The following is a 17,343-nucleotide window of genomic DNA, read 5'->3' as shown; positions in this document are numbered from 1 at the left end:
TTTTGGTTTTACTGTATGAGGAGGGGTTTCTTCAAAAATAATAATATAGTGCAGTGGTTCCCAAACTGTGGGTTGCAGTGTAGTGGTTCCCAAACCCACCAATGGTTGTGATCCAATTTTTGGTGGGCCTTGAAACTGACAAGGCAGATTAGGCTATGTGCATCAAGGGTTAAACAGACTGCTATGGGGGGAGGGAAGCACTGCTACCCAGTCACCATCAGCATTATAGCCACACCACTTAGCATTTATAAATCAGGCAGCAGCCTTAAAGTGCCCTCCCCCAGGCTGCAGCAGCCTTTAGGGCTAAACTGAACCACATGTGCACGTTTACTTGCAAGTAGGCTAACATGCCTTGGCTCTTATCAAAGGCCAGGCAGGGGGTATACAAGGCCACCCTAATGCTCCTAATCAATCAAATATGGATCAACAAATGCTCCAAAAGGCCCCCCCCCCCAATACTAAAAAAGATAAAAAAAGAAGCTTGAATGGCTGGGGAGAAAGGTCCACTGAAAGCATCTTGCCAAAGGTCCCCCAAAAACTGGAGACAGCAGGTCACACAGATGTGCAAGCCCTTTGTAGAGATAACTTAGATAAGCTGCGAACACTTTGAACACATTAGGATGTCTGCAAAGGCAAGTGGTGTACTGTAGTTTATTTTAAGTTTCATTAACACCGGCACTTGATTTCCCAAAAGGGGGAGATATTTCAAGCATGATGCTGGGCTCTTGTCAGGAAACCCACATTCTGAGAAATTAATGTTTCTAGGTGTGAAGGAATAATCCAGCACTTTCTTATAAATTTAATCATTTACAGGTGGGAAAAATGAAGGCAGCTGCGACAGCAAAAGTAGCAACAGTAGGGGAAGCAGGAGTGTAAAAATGGGTGTGAAGCATTATGGGCTTATAATTTCAGCATATAAAAGAAAGTATGTGGACTTTTTTTGTAAATGTGCATTCTGACTGTCTCTGCCAAGTGTGCAGACAAAACGCAACTCTTTGAACCCCTCCAGGGGCAATAAAGAAGCTAATTCCAGCAGCCACCATTATTCCAGACCACGGTCAGCTGAATCTCTTTTGCAAATAAGAGCTTTCCTTGCACCATGGCTGGTACTGAGGAACAGCGCTGTATAGCAAATGCACTTTGTGGGCAAATTATGCTCTGCAAGTATTACCAGAGTGATGGGGAAAGCTGGGTGGGATTTGAAACACGTTTTCAAAATGTGCGATGATTTGCTTCCGATTTTGCGGCCTCCCTTGAAAACTTTCTTTCTCTGAGGTGGTTTTGGATTGCTCAATCAAAGCCACACGTTTTATAACTTTTAAAAGTGAGCAGGCCCAGCCATAAATTTATGAAGCACTGAAGATTGCACAAGGGTGTGAAAATATTTCTCTAAACAGGCGAGAAGAAATAGCACTGATCAGGTGATATCCATCCCCATAGGTAGAGAATCTACCCCTGCTAATTGGGTAAGAGGCACTTTTTCAAGTGGGTGCACCTTTTTTTAGCAGGGGGAGAGTAACTGGCCCACCTCACCCCAGCACTGTCTGTTCTAGTGGCAGTCTGCTGGTATTCATTTGCATCTTTTTAGATTGTGAGCCCTTTTGGGACAGGGAGCCATTTAGTTATTTGATTTTTCTCTGCAAAGCGCTTTGTGAACTTTTAGTTGAAAAGCGGTATATAAATACTGTTAATAATAATAATCTATAAATCCAGACATGCCTGCTCCATATAAGACAGGACACCTATGGAAGAGAGATAGAAGTGGTGTGATAGAAGTGCTGCATTTGGTTAAAGATCTGGTGGACTAGTGTGACTGGGTTAATTGCTTTTAACTCAACATCACCCAACTCAACATGATGTTTCAGCAACATCACAACTTATATCCAACTTTATGCAGCCCTGATTGATGAAGTATTGGCATAATGGTATGTGCCTAGGGATGCCCTGCTATTTATGTGCCTAGGGATGCCCTGCTATTTATTTTTGCAGTATATTTCTGGCAGTGGTATCAGATTCCTAATGGCATTGTCAATACTGCAGTCTGATAATGCAAGAACTGGGATTCCAATGTATAAATTTGCTTACAACTCCAAGGCCAAACATCCTTGCTATTTCATTATGCTTGCTCATTTTCTCATTCTTATCTGAAATACCAGTCTGACAAGGTTCAAATACTCAACACTTTTATCTTTTCTTCATTTCCCATTGATCTCATCATCTCTGTTGGAGGTGGTGGCTGGGTGAATTCTAATACTGGTTCACAGGAGTAAAGGGCTTCTCAGCAGCATATTGTTCATCCATTGCAGTGTTTTTGTATACCTCTGTGTACCTTTCAACTGCATTGCCTTGGAAATGCTCTTGTAGCACATGAGTTATGGCAAACTCAGCATGATGGCTTGAGCTTGTGTTCTATCATCACTCCTGGAAGCTTTTCTTAGCTCACTTTCTGTGCCAGGAAACCATGATCGGTCTGGTTTGTCATGTTGGTGTCTTGCTGAGTACATGAATTCCTCACTAGTCTGGAGCTGAAATCCAGCCTACGTAGGCAGAGGAAATATTAGATTTCCTGGGCTTCAGCACAGAGAACAATACTAGTGCCAAGTTCATGGAAACCCTCAGCCATTTACTTTACAGGTAGGGGCAGGGCAGCCATCAGCCACAGTTGTGGTTGCCATCTTTTTCACCAATAGTAACGCGGCAGAAGACGAAAGCGTGCTGTAGTACAGTTATGTATCACAAAACAGTGATACATTCTTCAAAACCTGTTGTTAGGTGTTTTCATTGTTGCCTCAAAAATGCCAGGTAGAGCTCCAGAATACTTTGCGGCAGCCAGTAGTACACCAGAAAGCCTTTTGGTACCTGCTGCAATGCATCAAAAATTGGGTCACGACCCACAGTTTGGAAACCACAGCTCCACCATCGTATATGCAGTCAGTCGTGGATCGACATACCGTTTTACAGGGCATACCTGTATAGATAAAGAAAGGTCATGGTAATTAAGAGAACCCTGGGTTCTAACCTAGCCCTAAGGTTAACTCCCCGCAAAGGGTTTGGAGGAGGCTTATCTTAATAGTAGTAGTAGTGGCAGTGGCTTGGAACACTTCTTGGTGGCCACACTTTTTTTGGTACCAGAGAGTTGGGATGGCCATGATGGTGGGTCTTTGATGGCCCTAGGCCCTTGGCCGGTGCCCTTGTTGGTCAACCCTTGACACCAACCCAGCCAGAGAATCTTGTCCTTTTAATATAGCACCACAGTGGCAATGAAAGAGCAGTGTGGAAAAAGGCAGAAAATATGGAGGAGCTGGTGTTGAAAGCATGGAAGGGAACACTGGTTTGTTCTTTTTTGCCTTTCAAAATGTATAGGCGGAGAATCCTGCAGCCCTACACACACACACACACACACACACACACACACACACACACCCAGAGCAAATTGTAATCAAGGCAGACAATATAGAATGCCACTCTGTCCGCCTCTCAATTTCCTCTCAGCACACTCGACTAAAACAACAGTTTAGTGAAGGCGGGAGAGAGCTACAGCCATTAGCACTCCATTAAATTATCCCATTATGCTAAAGTGTAAAAACATGACCTCTTACACTTTCCTTTTTATTATGCCCCTCTACTTCTAGTAGAATATTATGTGAACAGAATGGTGGCTCAGTCCCAGATGTTGTAGAGTAATGTACCAAATAAAGGTCTGTCTGATGAGAAGGACCAGGAAATTGCCATGCAGCATGTCTTCCCTAATTGGGTAGCAGCAGACCTACTGAACTCCCACAAGAAATAGTCTGAGAAATGTTGGCTGCACGCAAGAAATGTTGGCTGCACGCAGAAATATACATTTAGATGGTGGCTTTGTTTTTATGACATGGCGACAGCATCAGAGGTTAGAATACTGAACTGGAGGAGGGGAGTCGCTAAAGCTTCATATTTTAAATCTAATAAAAATCGGGGGGGGGTGATTTGTATTTATCACTCTTCTTTACTTAGTAAATATTAGATCAGCTATGCCTAATTTTTAATAATGTCTGTTTCTTCTTTTTATATTCAACTGGATCATATTTCTCTAGTAAATGTGACACTGCTTGTAGCATTGGCGAAAGGAAAAAAGAGGCAGTGCGGAACTGTCCATGGGAATGCTCTTGAAAAGAAAGTTGCAAGCACATACACACACAGAGAGAGGATTGGAATAGATTGGGTAGTAAATATCACTACAAACTGCTGCACTCTAGAGTTGCTCCCTTCCTCACATCCTTGTCATAAACAGTTATGTCAGGATTTTGTCTTACTTTGACAAACAGGATTGACTGCTGCAGAAATCAAGAGGATGCATTTTAATCGGCTTACGCATTCTTTCTGAAGGTGCCACATACTTTGACAACCACACCCCACAATTTTTACAATTTAGAAATGCAGTTACAATTTACAAGTACATTTTACAATGTACAATTACAGCAGCTGCAGAGGATAGGGTCAGGAACAAGGTTGACTGCGCATGACTGTATTCAATATTATAAATTCTACGCTTCAGTAACAGACTAAGGGCACAATCCTATTCAATTTTGCAGGGCCGACGCAGCCATGCCAATGGGATGTGTGCTGCATCCTTTGGTGGGGAGGCAGTCACAGAGGCCTCCTCAATGTTAGGGAACATTTGTTCCCTTACCTCCAGGCTGCATTGCCACTGCACTGGTGCTGGAAAATTGGATAGGATTGGGCTCTAAAGGCTCAATCCTATCAAATTTTCCATCTCTGGTGCAGTTGCACTGCAGCCCCAAGGTAAGGGAACAAATGTTCCCATACTTTAAGGAGGTCTCTGTGACTTCCTCCCCAGCACAGGATGCAGTGCATGCCCCATTGGCATGGCTGCACCAGCACTGGAAAATGGATAAGATTGGGCCCTAACAAGGGAGGGATTGCTCCCTCCTCACGGGGTGCCATAAACGTGCCTTATGGCATGTTTACGACACCCAGTGCTAGTGCTGGAACTCAGCACCAGGGCTGGAGGTCCACTTAAGACTGCAATCCTATACATGCTTTCCTGGGAGTAAGCTCAACTGAACCCAATGGGACTTACTTCTGAGTAGACATACATAGCCTTGTCCTGCAAGAGTCTAATCCAATTTGCCCTTTATGTGCAGTATTGGACATATGCCCCATTTGCAGCTCTCCGGTCACAAGAAGTCTGCTGATTAGGAGAGGGAGTGCTTGGCAAGACATTCCCATGCGGCATGTGGATTGTTGCTGCTTAACACAAAACTTTACAATATAATAAGAAGTGCATGCAGATGATTTGGTGCCTACGGTTTCACTTTCAAATATTTGCAAGACTGAAGGTGCAAAATGATTACAGTGTACAGCTAAAGGACCAAACTCAGGTTTGATGCCAAAGTCTTCTAGGCCCTGGGGCACAGTTTTGGACCTTTTGGCGCAGCTGTTCTGCCTCCCCCCACTTGTCTCACTTTACGTTGCTGCTAAGGTTGCCAACCCCTGCCTCACCCAAGATTCTTTAGGAATCTGCATCAAATTCCAGGCAACGACTGAAAGCAATTTTGGTTATTTTAACGGGGCCTTTGGAATTGGAATGCAGCCATCCCGTTCACCTACTTACCTCACTCCTTCCCCTTGTGTTCCCTTTAAACAAAATAGGAAGTGTGGGCCATATGGGAATGCTACCAGCACCTTCTGCACTTCCTCATTTGTTTAAAGCCGGGGTTTCTAACCGTTAGAAGCCCATTGGAATCGCGCACCACATGTAACCCCCCACCTCCCCTGTACACCAAAAATATAGTTAAATTTGGTAGTCTTGGTGGGGAGCGCTGGGTGAGATGCTGGAAGTGATGGCTGTGGCTGCAAGCTGTGATCCATCCTTTCTGGTGGTCTGTAGGGGGTGCTCGCTTGGAAAGGCAATGGAAATGATCTGAGGCCATTCCCCCCCCCCCCCGAGAAATTATAGACCATTTCTCAGGGTCCTACGGATTACCTGTGGTCTGCAGAACATGGGTTGGGAACCACTGGTTTAAAGGGCCTGTGCAAAGAAGGAGGAAGGTGAGAGAGTAGGGGCCTAGTTACTGCCTTCTGTGTGATTTTTTTCCAGCGGTCGCAGCAGTGGACCTGCTTGGAGGTAAGAGGGGAAAAGAAAGGACCACACTGTGCTATGCTGTGCTGCACTGTAACATCAGATCACCCCCTCCTAGCTGGATGGACTAGGAACAGGAAATGGCAGTGGTGGCAGCAGCATAAACAGTGGCAGTGGCAAATGTTGTGCACCTCAGGCATGACTTGCCTTCAGACTGGGCCTGTAATTACACTACTCATCGGCATGATTCATAGTGCATTTTGCACACATGCCAGCAACATATTAGTACATGTGCCTGTTTCTCATAGGCTCATAACATTCAGATACATATTCCAATAGTTATCAACATTTGGTAGTGCTGCCTGTCTATGTTCAGCCCCATCGGTTCCCATCAGGTCACGTGCTGACAGTTTTTTAAACTTCTGAACGCTTGGAATATTGATGAAAATTCCATAGCAAACCTTAGCAACTAAGGCTGAGCCAATGACAAGGGAAGGCTTATTTCGGTCCACCAGAGCTAGAGCTCTTACAGCCAATAACTACAGAAATGTCCTAGAGACAGCAGCCGTGAATGTTTCAAAACGTTTTTAACCATTTGTGGGTTTGGCTGGTTGTCAGTCAAATGTATCTGATTTTTTTGTATATACATTGATGAAATTGCTGTTCTCAATAAATTTTATCTATCATCTGTCAAGCTATACATTCATGCATATGCACACACACACACAGAGCAGAAGACTGGCAAACAAAAGTTTCAGATTATACAGAACAAAAAACAATTCTGGGAACCAAGTGATTTCAACTGAAGCTGGCAATTAACCTATAATTGAGTTGAATTTTCTAATACCCCTCATTTTCCTTAATTATGTTGCTTGCATGGTGTCTTTCTTTTTAAATTAAATTGTTAGGTCTTTCCAGCCAGGGAGTGTGTGTTTCTTATGTGCCCTTTTTTAAAACAGCACATTGGATCAGCAGGTCTCTGATCCTAATCTTTGTATCATCTGGTTGCCTGCCTTTGAAATGTAATGATGACTAATGACATGATCCTCTGTCCCATGTGCAAAGCACAGTGTGGTGCAAAGGACTTTGCCATAGTGCACTTTTAGGAGCTGTGGTTCTACCAAAGAGGATCTGCATCTGTCGGAAAATATACAGGATACTGACCCCAAAAGTGAACGGGTGGAAAAGTTCCTTGTGGAAGATATCCAAATGGAGAATGATAATGTCAGTACTTCTGCTGTCAATAGGTTTTGCATGAAATGCATAGGACATGTGTATCTTTGGACAATGAAAGTACCCATTTTTTGACTTTTGTGTGTATGTATGACCTTTGAGAAAGTGTGGGCACAGCATCACAGCTGAGCAGTAGCTATTACACAAGGACTCAAGCTATTACACACAAGCTATTACACACAAGCAGTAGCCATTACACAATGGACTCAAACTGCATTTGGGCTGCTATAGCATTAGCATTGAAATCTCAAACAAAAGAATATTAACTTGAAAACTGATTACCGGGGTGCGGGGGGTGCGGAAGGCATGTAACACAACTCCAGACATGTGTTGTAGATAGCAACTCTCCTGCTCACCTAGTGTGGGAAAGAACAATATAGGACAGTGTTTCTCAACGTTTGTCCTCTGCTGTACCATTTTGCATGGTCCACCTATTGGAAGTACCACTGGAAGTAACTGGTGATGATGTCATCACCAGTTACTTCCAGGTTGGGAAGCCTGATACAACACAACAAACACAAGAGGGCTTTTTCGGGTATGCAAAAAGTGTACGCTAGAGTTCTGCCCACTGAGCAGAGCCTCTTAGCCAGTTTGACACAATGTGTTGCTGGTCCCACCGCGAGGCGGCAGGGTTCTGGGGATCCCATGAGTACCACCAGATATCACATCAAGTACCACCGGTGGTACAAGTACTACTGGTTGAGAAACACTGATCTAGGATGATGACTAGCAGCACAATCCTAGGCAAGTCTACTCAGATGGAAGTCACAATGTGTTCAGTGGGGCTTACTCCCAGGAAAGTGTGCACAGGATTGCAACCTAGTAGGGTAGCTTTTATTTCCAAATGAAATAATCAACACAATCCTATGCACATTTACTTCCTATGAGTTCATTGGGGATTGCTCCCTGGAACGTTTGCATAGGACTGTAGCCTATGCCCCACTTTTATTGTTTGATGCGTACTGTAGACAGGTTTCAGCCTTTTAAAATTCCATAAAATTGCAACAAAACAACACTGCACTCAGCAGAAAGAATTGAGACCAGCACACTCTAAAACACCCTCAACATTTTTCACAAAGTGTCTGGGGCTGGTGGGCAGGAGATCAGTGAAACTTTGAGAGAGGAAGCACATGGAGCAGGGCCTCCCCAGACAAGTTCAGAAAGTCAAGAGGTTTTGTGGCCTCTAACCCTCAACAAAAGTTGGTACTTTTTCTGTAGAAGCCACAGATACTATTCAGACAAGCTTGGGGAAAAAGGTTAGGCTAGTAACAATATTTGAGGACTAGTAATTTTTGTAGGTTTATTTGAAAGGCTGGATCAGGATGCACCAGTATACATTCTGACACAGCTCAGCTGCCTTTCACAGTCACCGAGTCGATTGAGCTTCCAGGAAGTCCTAAGCGGCTGTTACAGAATGACAGCTTTGGTATAGATACTAAGTTCTTGTTGCAGGAAAATGCAAAGGTGTACATTTTTTTCCTGCACTTTTCTCATGGCCATAATTCTCAAAAATGCAGCATAAGCATCCTCCTCAGTTCTCTTGATAATTGGTATAATGGACATTAAGAGTCAGACAAGCAACATGGTACAGTAGATTTATTGCCATAATTAATTACACAGGGAGACTCTATAGAGATAGCATGTTCTGAGGAATTAAATATATGTGGTCATGTGCACATAAGATCATATATTAATGCCACCTATTGGTCCGTATGATAATTTTAAAGATGATTTTTGATTAAAGAAACCAGCAAAGCCATCATCTCGCATATAATTAGCATAGTTGCAGAAAAGTCTTTTATGGTCTATTTAAAATGTAGCTGGTTAATATTTGACCATTTATTGAGTTAATATAGGGAAAGCCAAATTACTCTTTTAGAATAGAACTTTTTCTAAAAGGAAGTAATGGGCTGGCATAAATCCAGGCAGGGAAGAGGCATGGAGGGAGATGGATCGGGTGGGAGGGTGCAGGACCGGAGGAGTTCACTGAATCCTGAGTCTTGTGTCAGACCTCACAGCCCAACACAGTAGTCCTTGATTCTGCACCAGTTCACTAGTCGCTGCAGAATCGAGTAGCTCCATTGTGGGGTTTCTTCCCTTACCCAGGGGAAGGGGATGAAAGTTGTCTTCCTCTGAGGAGTCACTGAGGCTTACCCGGGGCATGTTGGATGCTGCAGTAGCCATTTTGGTGCTGTGGCAGCCTCACACACTGGGCAGCTCTGGATTGGGTTGCCCGTTGTCTGGAAAGTGATGGAAAGTCCAAAAAATGGGTTTACCTCTGAAGCAGGTTGTGTTAGAACCTGAATAAGATCACTTTATTGCTTTTAATAGCATGTTTCAAAGCCTCATGAAAATGTATACAATGAGAAAAGTGTGACCACAGCCTTGATCTCTTTGATCAAAATGTTTTAAGGGAATATTTGATGACATTGGTATCTAAACAACAGGGCATCTATCAGGAATGGGCACTCATCTTGTGAGGCACATCCTCCAAAGACTCTGATTTAACTTGCAACACTTTCACCATCTCCTCCTCTTCCTTCCTGCCAAACCACTAAGCTGTGCCGTTGGCCACTACATAAGATCCTGTGCATAAATTAGTTTACCCTGTGTGCACATGTTACATGTGTTTAAATGTGCACCTGGTAACAATGGTTTTTGATGGCCTGTTGCTACTTGGTACATGAACTCTACTGCTTGGATGGATCTGGAAAACCATAGTTTACTAGTTTGAATGTAGAGAAGGAGCCAGAAGTCTGATTGCAGCAAGATTGCAAGAAGCAACTTTCAGGGACCCCAAGGGTATGCTGAGGTTTGAAGAAACTGGTTCCACTTTTCAAGTTAGCCCTATCTGTTTGGATGCCTGCTTGCTTTCCTCTGTTCAACTAGTGCAATCATAAATATAACGGATATTACCAATAAATGCTTTCAGGCTCCAGTACTCTCTTCTCACAAGGGAGATGACCCTGGAGCTTCCTACCAGTTGTGGAACTGTATTGGCCAAGGGGGCTGTCACAACTAATCACAGAATGATGAGATCAGTGCAGATGTGCCCAATAATACAGTTGTGCCTTGGCATCTGAAACCCATAGATAATCAGATACTGACACCCACAGATAATCACCTCCAGTCACATCTGGAGGGCCTTCTGAGGCCTACGGAAGGTCAAAACTAGTCACTTCCAATTTTTGGTGAGAAACCAGAAGTAACGATTTTTGACCTTCTGAAGGCCTTAGAAGGCCTTTAGAGAATCGAGGAGGCCATGCATCCCCAACTCTCAGAAGGTCCTCCAGACATAACTGGAACACAGCTCTGGTCACATTTGGAGGGTAACAGGTCCAGCCAATCCATGGGTTTGGAACCTGTGGTTAGATAAAACCTCAGGTCCCAAATCTGTGGATAAACAGTCTGGACCTGTATTTCCTTCAGATAACTCAGTGAGTGGTTTGTGTTGGAGCGCCCAGATAATTTATCTCCAGATCAGCTTAGATAGAGGCTTTAAAGCATTTTGTGTTGCCTGCCCTGACTGGCTTCTTTTGCTTGACTAACCTGAAGCAATTCAATTCCGCTCTAGCTTTCAGTAATTTCCAGAGAGAACATGGCAAATCATACGCAAACTTGAACCTATGCAAATCTGTGCACCAGGCTGGTTGTAATGGTTACAAATGAAAGAGTGAGAGGGAAATGTCACTTAGAGTTGAGAGTCAGTGCTTTCCTTGCAAAACAACACATTTTGCCTGCCATCTGCCTGCCCTCCTTCCTGAATATTCATCTCTGTGCATGCCCTTCTTCCTTTATTTCTCCCCTCGTTCTTTCTTTCCATCTGCCTTGCTAAATCAAAGCCATTTTATTGTGGACATAATTGCCATAATAGATAAGAAGCTTTCTGGTGTATATTAATCCTCCAGAAGATTGGAAGTAGAGAATAATGATGGAAGAGAGGGTAAAGCAATTACAGATGAACACACCAAAGGCAGGGACTAATGCACCATGAAACTGGTTCCTGGAGGGCATGTTCTGGCCTGGAATATGAGTGCTCTGATCCTATGAAGGTGAATGGAAATTGCGCACGTAAAACTCAAGGGTAGTATTGGCATGAAGAGCCTGCTTTGTCAAAGCTGTCCATATCTTCCGTTTATGGTTCTATGAGTCCTTCCTTTAGATTTTTACCCTTTCAGTGCTGCTTGTAGGTGAAAGACATTGATAGTTGAGAAATGGCATTGCATTGTGTTGAATCTCCTAACATTTTCTGTAGAGCAGTGATTCCTAAACCCTTTGGCTCTCTTCCCTACCTCATCCTCCCTGGCAGGTTGCAATGCACTGCTCTGTCTTCTGAGGCCCCGGAGGCCTCTTCCAGGCTGGTGACCCACTCTCTTGGGCTCTGTAGACCTCAGAATGGCCCACAGAAGCCTCAGAAAGTCACTTCTGGTTTTACTCCACCCTCCCCATACCTGCCCCCCCCCACTCACCATACAGCCACAGCAACTGCAATTGCGGCAAGAGAAACACTGGTAGTGTCACATGTAAAGTGTGCCACCCAGAAATAGTTGGTGGAGTAGTTCTTCTCTGCTGCAGTTAATTTGTTATTGTCAATTTAATGAAGTGGCCCTATCTACCCAAGCTTCTGTTTTGTGTGTTTCTTTGGGCAGGTGCACAGGTAATTTAATCAAGAAGTTCATGCTAACGGAGTTACTAGCCTCCAGAGCTAGCTGGTAGGGTGCAAAACATTAGAAGAACCCATTTAGGGCCAGAGCAGTCAAGGGTCATGAAGTTACAAAAGAAGGTTCTTTGATGAGCTCACCCCACAAAAAATTCCAGAAGGTTCTATGGATACAAATATTATACAAAGCCGAGTCACAAAAACTGATGTGCTTTCGTTCCTTATTCCACACTCAGCCTATTCATGGCGCTGCTTTGGTCTGGTTGTCTTCGGGAAGGGGCTGGGATGGGGGTACATCACACAGTACTGGAAGGTAAATGAACTCGAGCGCCCGAGTTATTTATATAAATTGCATATTATTTAATGCATTTCTACCCTACCTTTCTCTCACACTGTGGGTAGCTTATACCATCTTCCTTGGTTTCCACTGTGTGCCTAGGCAAAGTGTTGCTTATAGCCTTTAAAGCCCCTAGCCCGGGATCAGGAAATTCAAAGGACAGTCTCTTCCCTATGTGAATCTGCCCACCTACCTTGTTCAACCTCAGGAACTCTGCTTCATAGCCACCTTTTTTCTCAGGTCCAGCTTGGCGGGGGGGGGGGGAGGACACGAATGGGGGACAACGACTTGTGACAAGGTTTTTTCATTCAAAGCCCCCAAGCTCAGGAGGACTTTCCTTGGAGGCCCATTTGACCCGCTCACTGCTTGTTTTCATCTCCTAGTAAAAACTTTTTTGTTTAGGCAGGTGTTGTTCATTTCACCCCACTTGTACTTTGTATTTTTCCCTGTTGTTAATATTGGTTTCTTTTATTCAATTTGGTTGGTTGGGATTTGTTTTTAATTTGTATATTTTTATGTTTTAACTGTTGCATTGTTATCTTAAAAAGAAATTGTAAACTGCCTTGGGAGCTTGTTCAGAGGTGCAAAGGTGTGATATAAATTCCTGGACGGGTAAATAAATAAGGGTCCAATCCTATCCAATTTTCCAGCACCTTGAGGAGGCCTCTGTGACTATCTCCCCAACACAGGATGCAGCACATGCCCCATAAGCACAGTTGCACCGGCACTGGAAAATTGGATAGGATTTGACCCTAAGTTAACAAAGAAACAAACCATTGTTTTTTTTAATTCATCAGGAATCTTTTATTTGTTTGTTTACTTTCAGATTATGAGTTGCTTTATGAGGCAAGGGGAAAAACATGCTCTTCTTATAAATATAGGTCTTGATACCGTTTCATATTTATGCAAATGAACAGCTTTCTTCACATCATTAGCCTTCTCCGAGTTGATGAGATTACTGATGTGCATATACGTGCTCTCCCGAATGTTGCGGGTGAGACCGGCTTCAAAACAGATTTGCTCTTTTTATTGATCGGGGCCGTGGCCGCCACCTCACCCTACGCTTGAGTACCAGAGAGCGTTGCAGCCATTTTAACACACCAGTGCTTTCGCACGGAGGGAACCAAAGAAAATCCATGGCTATTGTTATGGGTCACCACACCGACATAACAGGCTTCTTACTTTGTGTCGTGAACTGCGATCTGGTGGGAATACTCATGCTGGCCTGAGAGGGCTGAATGCCAATAGAGAGAACAGGCATGTGCTGAGGAAGATAAAGAGCTATTGAAAACAGCAACTTTTTTTTACTCCTGCCCAGGTCGAGGCGGAAGGTTAAACAATTCTGCAGCCTCTTCTAAAGAGGAACTATCATTGAAACTAGCCTGAGGAGAGCAATGCAATTCTGACAACATATTTAATAAAAGCATTCCTGACTAATCTGGCAAAGCCCTTCAGAATGTACTAATGAGACACGTAGAGAAATACCAATATCTTCATTATGAGTAGAACGAAGCCTCAGCGGGGGGGTGGGGGACGTCTCATGGAATGAGAATGTTAACCTTCTCTGCTTTATTAATAAATGATAACAAAAAGGTTATTTCTTGTATTAGGTAAATGATGCCTGAGAGGACCCTCAAGAGTATTAGCATTTATAGACTATGATTAGAATTTTCTTTCCACCTCTCTTTTTAAATTCATTTGTATTGATTTTTCCCCGCTCAGAAAGGACTGCTATCTTTGTATGAAATATAATGCATGGTAATAAAATGGCAAAAGGCTCCCATCCTCCAGTAATTCAATAAACGAAATTACTGGATTGAGAAAATAAAAAAGCTGGGTTGTTGAGCTGAGCGAGTTTCGGTGCTCCTGGCAAGCTTCTGAGGAGAAGTTTGGAAATGCCTCTGAGCCCAGCTGGAAAAAGAACGCCGCGTATTCTCCTTCAGATACTACTCACACATCTGATATTTTATGAGGTAACAGAGGCGAGGCAAAAATAGAAAGGCTCTAGCATGCACTTTTGGAACAAAGAATAAGTGTGTCAGGGGAGAAATACGGATCGTGGAGTGATGTAATTTTTAAAGGGGCATCGCATGCCGTTGTAAACTCGAGGGCAGCCGCCTCGTACGCATCAGTTTTTGTAGCGCACTGGTTACCATGGTTACTACTACTTGGCTAGACTTATTTATAGCGACACACTATATACAGTGTCCTCCTGGAGGAAAGAGGGAGAGAACCGACCAAAAAGGGAGCTGGAGAAGGTTTATTGGGAAGTATAAGAGAAAAACCTAGTTGGTGACATGGATTCCTAGAGCAAAGATATGAAGTCACTGGTGTTCCTGGAAGGGTGGCAAAACAGTAAATTTCTTCAGGTACCTGTCCGCCGGTGTACAGCGGCTCCTACCCCTTGCCTTCGGAGCCAGTTGCGGCTGCAAAAGCTTTTGCTGGCTCTGAAGGCGAGGAGGAAGGCGATACAAACAGAGGAAGGCCATACAAACAGAGCTGATCTGACCCCAAAGCAGGATGAGGGGAGGTGCTTCAGGCAGCAAAATGGGGGGAAGTGGTAGATTTGGAGATGTCTGTGTGTCCCCCCCCCCCCCACTGACTTGCTCTAGCTGGAAGTGTAACTCTAGCACAATCCCAGGGCACCGTGGGACCTTCTCTCCTTGATTCCTGTTTCTTTTTGAAGTAAAGAAAAGGAAGCACAGGTCAATCAGTGCTGTTTGTTGTCAGACTGCTCCAAAGAGACGCAGCAGCAGCAGCTGTTCAGCCCAGTGGGGAAGAGAGTACACTTAGAGCATGTAGGTGGGGAATGAGGGGAGTCACATTTGATGCTGAAGTTTTTGTGGCTGTGGTCACAAGGCAAAATTTGCAGTTTCAACAGGGCGTAGTTCCTTCATTTGAATTTTGAAGCAGGCAGAACTCCAATTGATCCAGCCCAGTAGAAAGGGAGGTGATTACTCAGCGCCAAGCACATTTTGTGTACACTTATGCATACACTTATGCACTTTATTCTTTATTCAGAATAAAGGAAATAAAATGACCAACTGGGCGACACTGTGTATAGCTGGTGAGTCAGCAGCCCGTTCGCTAATCGCGGTTCTTCTTTTTCAGCTAGGCCTTGCTCTGGTGTCTTGAACAGCAGCTTGGCTCCCAGGAACGAAGCAGGTAAATCTTTCCCTGGTATGGAAAAGATGGTGGGGAAAGCACTAGTGAAATGCCTGTGTGCCAAGCAGCCATTAAAGGTATTAGAGCAGGAACTGTAAAATAATGGCAACCATATTGCCAGATCATCACATGTGTAACTCAGCCCACACTCTCTTTTCCATGTGGTTGTATATTATTTTTCCCACTTTTCCCAAAGGGCTTTACAATATACCACTTAGAGGTATATTTGGAGTACAATGTGGTGATGGCAGTCTCTTCTAGACCCTAGCAGTTGACAACATGTGCCAGTCTGCAGACTCTTTCCTCCAGAGACAGGAGGCTGAAGTTCATTTACTTATTATTCTGGGCATTTGTATGCTGCCTTTTCACATCCCAAGAGGGCCTCAGGCCAGTTCACATTGGATTAAAGACAGAGTTCGCATCATTCAACTTTAAACAGCACCTCCGGTGAAGTTGCTGATGGCAATTTCTGCCTTACTGGCCTTCCATCTCCTCTTTCTTTTCTCCTCCTAGGTAGTTGAGGTTTTCCCTGAGTGGGGGAGAGTAGAGAGTTTGCTGAGGATTGATTCAGAGTAAGTAATGTTTGCCGACACCCAGAAGCAGCTCCCCTTTTTCAAGCACACAAAGCGAAAGGAGAAGGGCAAGTACGAAAAGCAAGAAAAACAAAGGCAAGATATGCAGGCTGATGTGAGTGGAATGTGTGCTTAGGCCAATGGTTCCCAAACTTTTTAACATCAGGACGCACTTTTTAAAACAACCATCTATCGGGACGCACCTAGGTTTACCAGACTTTAAAAAAGGAGTTCTAGAAAGAAATAATATTTATTTATTTATTTATAAGTAATAATAGCTAGAAAAAAGACCCTCAAACTTTGAATATTTATACATGCTTGCAAACTGCAGGAGCCCAGCTCCTTGCAGGACAGTTAGGGCCCAATCCTATCCAACTTTCCAGCACCAGTGTAGCTGCAATGCAATCCTGATGAAAGGGAACACATATTCCCAAACCTTGAGGAGGCCTCTATGACTGTCTCCCCACCACAGGATCCAATGCACGCCTCATGGGCACAGCTGCACCAGCACTGGAAATTGGATAGGATTTGGCCCTTAATCGCTATCTTGCAAACTGCAGGAGCTGAACTCTTTTCAGGGTAATTAGCAGCTACAGAGCCTGATTTTTCAATAGCTTTAGGGCTTGAGGCAATTAGTTATCTGATCTTTCCATCACTCTTTGGCAACCCACCAAAAATCAGGTCGAAGTCCTCCAGTAGGACCCGATCCACTCGAGTAGGTCCTGGCCCCCATTTTGCTTTCTTGAATACCTTTTCCATACCTCTGATACTATGATTGGTTCCAAGTAATTGTCTGCTGTAATAGAAGCAGCAGCAGGTTTTTTTGCTGATATCTTAGATGAAATGCAGATGGTGCTGTTTTACCAAGGAGCTTCATTCATGCTTTCCGCACTGAAGGCCACCTTGGAAATTGTCATGGATTTGAGGCCTTGCCACATTGGCATATTGGTCACATGTTCGAAAACTTCCATTTGAATGACAAGCCATTAGTTTTCTTATTCATAGATTCATGATTTAGCCTCAGGCAAGTCATTATTTTTTAGATTTGGAATGGGAGGGGGCTCACAAAGTGTTCCTCACCCATGAAGTGACCCTGAAATCATAGCTGTACTTAGTCATCCGTTTTCAGTCATCAGTATTTCTCCCCACTCCCCTACCATGCTTCAGGTGGGCTGTTTACCTTTAAAATAATGGAATTCAATTTATTTAAATATTTAATATAATATGTCTCCATTTATCTTTTCATTCATTGCCTTATTAATTTTTTAAAAAGTGGGATGCTGCTTTGGGAATT

This window comes from Tiliqua scincoides, chromosome 2 (genome assembly GCF_035046505.1).
Source record: "Tiliqua scincoides isolate rTilSci1 chromosome 2, rTilSci1.hap2, whole genome shotgun sequence".
NCBI lineage: Eukaryota > Metazoa > Chordata > Lepidosauria > Squamata > Scincidae > Tiliqua > Tiliqua scincoides.
This window is presented reverse-complemented; position numbering follows the sequence as displayed.